This window comes from Excalfactoria chinensis, chromosome 1, assembly GCF_039878825.1.
Source record: "Excalfactoria chinensis isolate bCotChi1 chromosome 1, bCotChi1.hap2, whole genome shotgun sequence".
Classification (NCBI taxonomy): domain Eukaryota; kingdom Metazoa; phylum Chordata; class Aves; order Galliformes; family Phasianidae; genus Excalfactoria; species Excalfactoria chinensis.
In genome coordinates this window covers 168964301-168970383 of record NC_092825.1, presented here as the reverse complement: position 1 = coordinate 168970383, position 6083 = coordinate 168964301, and positions in this window count along the sequence as shown.

The following is a 6083-nucleotide window of genomic DNA, read 5'->3' as shown; positions in this document are numbered from 1 at the left end:
TTGGTTTTACTCAGATTTCTACACAGCCTTGAGCTCCTCCAAGCCTTCGGTCCCCACCTTTGGTGACAAGCACCACGCGTAAGGATTTATCCTGCCCTGGTTGCCATCACTCACATCTTGGCAAAAAGCACTCGGCTCACCTGGAGGAGCTGGTAGCATTTTGCACGATGTTGTTTTAGTGACTGACTTCTGACGACACCCTGATGGGCTCAGACCCCGGGTTCCTAATAAAAGGGGGAGAAAAGAAAGCCTGCTGTGACTCTCACAAGAAATCAATCTGTCAAGATTAGCTGTGATAGTTATGAGTCAGGTAATGCTGGTTGTGATCTTCCATAGTCTAGAATACAAATAAGATTGCAAAGCTGAAGCTGAAGTAGCAGACATTGTGTGTGTGGTCAGAACTGCTCTCCACAGCTGTGCCATTCTCTTTGCCTTCATGGTGTTTGTCACACATTGGCAATCTAATAATTCTCCAGAGGTGGGAAATGAGTCCCTGGTGCCTTTTGTCTCCAGTTAAGCTCTTGGAACCGCTCAGCGCAGGTGGGCTGTGTCTCACAGGTACATTTGTTAGACTTTGGGACTAAGTTCAATTCACAGTGTGATAAACTTTGCTACCTGAGCAAGGTTTTATGGCCTATGGATAGGCACAGCCATGACTGCAGAAATACCTGAGATATCTAAATGTGACTGTGTGTTAAGGCAGTCCTGCTGCAGGCTCCTGCTTTTCCCACCATTCTGTGTTCACCTCAGGTGTGACCACGTCTGCCTGTTCCAGGATGTTGACAGCATCTGCTCTAAGTGAAGTGAAATGCTGTGTTGTACACACAGACGATATACACCATATATTGCTGCTTCCTGCTTTTACTTTACCTACAAAAGGAAACACAAAATACCATGGGTGAACTTCATCGGAGACTGCTGAAGTGATTCCACATAGAATTACAAGCAAGCAGAATTGTGAGGGTTTTTTTCATTGAAAGTATTTATACCACTAGAGGTCCTCCGTGGCCAGATGATCATTTCTACATTTTTTTCCTATAGATCTTTAAGAGTGCTAAATACAAAGATTACCGCCTTACTGATACAGAGACATTTCTTTCCTGCACTGTAATATAATGTTAGAGTAGCAGCGATTCTCTGTGCTGAAGCTTATTATGGTAAAAAGTCAAAGGATTTTTCGAACTATAATAGAGATTTTTTGCTTTGCTTTGAAATAAAACGTCGTTTTATTTTTTAGTTCAACAATTTCCCATGTATCATTTCTAATCTTTCGTTAACTTGCGCTGTTTCTTCACCATAACCTATTTTCTCTTAGAAAAAATAAAGACCCAAATCAAGATATACATTTCAAACAACACTGAACACCGATTTTATCTGCTGCTTCATGATTTATCTTCTTACTTTTCTGAGTTAAAAATGTTTGAACGCTGTTTGGAAGAACTGTGCAACCTTGGGAACTTGAGTAGCAGGACTGAGATTAAATTCATCTCTACAAAACACGGTACCACTTATCTGCAAAATAGTAACAAATACTTGGTGTATGTGCTCATTATTTGGAAACAATTAGGAACTAAGACAAAGAAGTACTTGCTGTTCTCTGAATGGCCGTGAGCTACAAACATTTAGCATTAGCACAAAGGGCACACAATGGCAGTGGGCACAAACTGGCACCCGGGATGTTCCCTCTGAACACTGGAGCACTGCTGTGCCATGCAGGTGATGGAGCACTGGCACAGGCTGACCAGAGCCACCTGGACATGGTGATGGGCACTGTGCTCTGGGTGTCCCTGCTGGAGTAAGGGCTGGGACAGGTGACCTCCAGAGCTCCATTCCAACCTCAGCCATCCTGTGATGCTGAAATTCTGTGATCAGCTGGAATAAAGACAGAGATATTTGCCTATCAGCAGTCCCGGAAAGACTTCTGAAACATGGCGTACACGCTAGTTAGTTGTGTTCAGGACAAATGTACAAAAAATGCAAAAAGATCTGCAGGAGACCATGGGAGTGTGGCTTGTTTTACTAGTAAATGATGCTGGGGTGGACAAAAATGCACTGAGAACAAACCCTGGGAAATGAAATAAACTTTTAAAAATAAATTAGATTGGTAGTAAAGAAAAAGCATGTCTATTTTAAAGTTTACTAATTTTTAGGCTGAAAATGAGAAGACAGTCCCTCGTTTCTATTTGCAACACAGCTGCCTTTAGTTGGACACTCAGACCCTGAAACAGTTGTTCTATAGGAGCAGAAGTATCAAGAAAATAATAACCCAAGCATTCATCTCTGAGTACATCAGTGTTCTGGGGCTGGCCTGTTCATCTGAGGTGTGACCCAGGAAAAAAGTCAGGTGTTTGTGGCAGGCAGAATGCCCCAGAGGCCTGAGTAAACCAACAGGAGCGTTCATTTCAATCATAGTCAGCAAGATCTCAAAGAGCACTTGGTTTCACCTTCAAACACCAGTGTTCAGTCCTCCAGCCCTGGCAGTATCTTAGATAATACTAGTAGAGCCAAGGGGCAGATGGAGATTACAGCCTCACTGGAAAGAACAGACAGACATAACAATGCCCAAGGATCATCAACATTTGCTTCTTCTTAGAACATGTTGATAACATGACTTTGTTCCAAACGCTCTGACCCAGAAATTAAGAAAACTCTTCCTCATTCCTCAAGCAGATTTCTTTGACTTTCTAGAAGTACATTCTTCTGGTAGCTTCATGGAATAACATTTAACACTTCCATCTGTACAGCCAATAATAAGGCCTCTCCAACATACATCTTCTCTTCTTTGAATCAAACAAACTAGTTTTGATTTTTATTTTATTTTTTAAGTTGATCACTTTGACAGCTGTGAAAATAGTGCTTACAAAGACACAGCCTAGAGTTTTCTGTTTGCAGACTGGGTTGCACTTTATTCAGGAATCACAGAACCATAGAATCACTTAGGCTGGAAGGGACCTTAAAGACCAACCAGTTCCAACCCGGTGCCATGGGCAGGGCTGCCACCCGTCGGCTGAGACTGCCCATGGCCCCATCCAACCTGGCCTTGATCATCTCCAGGGATGGGGCACCACAGCTTCCCCAGGCAGCCTGTGTCAGTGCTTCATCAGCCTCTGCATCACCCTCCTAACATCTAACCCAAATTTCCCCTCTTCTAGTTTAAAACCATTCTCCCTTGTCCTATTACTATTAGATAGCATAAAAAGTCAGTCTCCCTCTTATTTATAAGCTCCCTTCAGTATCAGGAGGCCACACTGATACTTCCATGGGGCTTTCTTTTGTCCAGATGAGACTCCTGCCTCCAGTCCCAATCTAACAGAAGAATTGGGCAGTCTTTCAGAGGTTGGTTTTGAACAATACTGGCACTATCATTTTTTCTTCACACCTTAGTGAAAGAGTTGTAGGTAGAAATATCCTAATTGTTATAAAGGTAAGCACGTGAATGTAGTTCTCCAACTGCTCCAGCCTTATGAATATTCCTTTCAAAGCATTTATTGGGTTTTATTAAATATATATATATATGTATAATTAGAACCACAGAATAATTTAGGTTAGAAGGAATCTTTGGAGGTCATTTGTCTCATCTCCCTAAACAAAAACAAAAACAAAAACAAAAACCCCAAACCCTTTCTCAAGAACATTCAATTTCAGTGTTAAGTATCCAAAGATTTTGTGGTAAATAGAAGCCTGTTCTGATATCACTGGATTTTAGGTTTGATATTTTTATTTTTTAAATTTTCAGAAGTCCTGCTGTCTTTCTAAGTCCACTTTCTTGAAGTTCACTTAAATTCTTTCTTTAAGTGAAGAGAGAACAGAAAAACTTTACATGAAAGTAGAACAAAAGTTAAAGAGATTAGGTGTCAACCAGACTTGTGGAACCACATTCCACTCTTTGTTTTAATCTTGGCAAGACATTCTTCTAATGAGTAAATGATGCGAGCTGCACCTTTAACATAACATTAATTTAGCTGAACTCTCACCATGTTTGAAGATACTGGAAGACATTTTGTACCTACAATGTAACATAACATCAATATTTTTTTGTTCTTGCAGAAAAACACAAAATGATCAGGGTTGGTTTGGGGTTTGGTTTTGTTTTTTGTTTTGTTTTGGTCAATACAAGTCTCAGAAAACACGACTCTTCCAGACATCCAAGCAAAGCTTAGCTGCCATGTTAGCAAAACGTTAAGTACTTTATGTGCTTTCTGGAGTGCTTTCCTATACGTTTCTATCAAGATATGCAATCAGGTGGTTTTAGGCATTCCTTTTCCTATTCTTGGAACTAAAATTGATCACAGAATTCTCTTTATCTCACAGTCTTCATATAAAAACATTAGTAAAATCAATACTATATTGAAAAACAAATTAATGAAGAAGGAATTATTCTTGGAGGCTTGTTAGGAGGAGAGGTTTTACAAAATAAACTATGTTCATATCCAAAAGCTCGTCTGTTTCATGGTGAAGTGTGCTCCTTGGATCAGGATTTTATCTCATTTAGAACACTGTAATAAAGAAGTGCTCTATGAAATTCAGCAGTCTTATCCAAAGACATTCAACTTGCAACACTGAGTAGAACTCTGCTCAGTTTTCTCTTAAAACTTTCCTTAATGCTCCTGGCCATCAGTCATGGATGCTACAAGTTAGGTGTCCAAGACTGAATGTCCGTGTAACAGAGTGCTGTGCTCATTGCTTTGTCATTCTGTTTGAGTATGCAAGATAAATACTTTCTATTGTATCTGTGAGAGAAGAAAAAAGAATGCTTAGACTGATCTACAGGAATTTTACTACGAAATGACTGTTCCATGAAAGCTGTCATTTTCTGTGTGTGTCATTCTGTGTTTAGCCATGTCATTGCCTTTCCACTTTCAAGAACGAAGCACTGGAAGACTCCTCAGCTTTCACTGGAAATCTCTGATGAGAGCACTGAGAATTGCAGTTATGTCCACTGAGCCAAACTGATGCATTAGTTTCTCACACACGCGGCCAAATATCCCACTAGTTTTACCACTGCGTGTGAAAATATTAATTTTTAACACTCCTGCTTGGACTTCAGGACCGATTGCCACCATCTCCTCCCCCCCTTCCCCCGCGGAGGAGGCTCAGCGCCCCACTCGTGGCAGCAGCGGGCGCCCCCTGGCGCTCAGATGAAGCCTTTACCACAAGGCTCAGCGAAGGGGAGGGGCGAACAGCGCGAGCGCGCCATCGCGGCCCGCCTTTTCCGCGGCCCGCCTTTTTCAGCCCGCGCTCACGAGGCAGGCGGGCGCATGCGCATGTAGTAATGGCCTTTCCTTCAGCCCATTATAACGTTGTGGATAAAAAGAGAGCGACGCACCCATTGGTGTCAGCGTAATGTGTCAAAGCAGTCACAGGATGTGAGCAGCAGCATTACGGGATTTGAGCATTGAGAACTCCTACAAATCTTTGATTCCAACAAGGAGCTTTTTCCTTGTGAACTCAGTTTCTGGGCCATAAGAGCTGAAATGCTGAGAGCAAGGATGCTCAAGTGGTCTTTGAGAAACCTCAAGTGTGAGGGTTTCACCTGTTGATAATAGTTTTCGTTTTCATCCCTGAAATCATTCAGATTCATCCCTGGGGTCGGGAGCAGTGCTCAAAGAGGCTTCACTAACAAAAGGCTTGTCTGTATTTTCTGAACCAGAACAGTTTAGTTTAGAGGGACAGTAACATCCCTGATGGTAACAGAATGACTCAGAACGGGTAGTGAAAGTGAAATCCTTCCTTCCTACAAGGGGCCACAGGGAGGTGGTTCTGCACAGAGTACCCCTGACCTCTTTCCACAGAGGGCTCACTGCAACCCCTCCTAAAAAGAAATAAAAAATAATAATAAAAAAATAAAAATAAAAACTCCTTGCAAATTATGTACAATACGCAGATATATACAAATTTACAAGCTACATGACATCCCTATTCCGTAGTGCAACCAGGCATAGGAGCCGTGTGGGTTGGATTTGTGTTTTCTTTCACAAGCTCCTCATCCTGTGGAAGTGATGGTGTAATCCTGGAGGGATTGTATGAGTCAGTGTGGTGGTTCCTGCTGTGCGGTATATTGCACTGACAAGGGGTCATGAGGT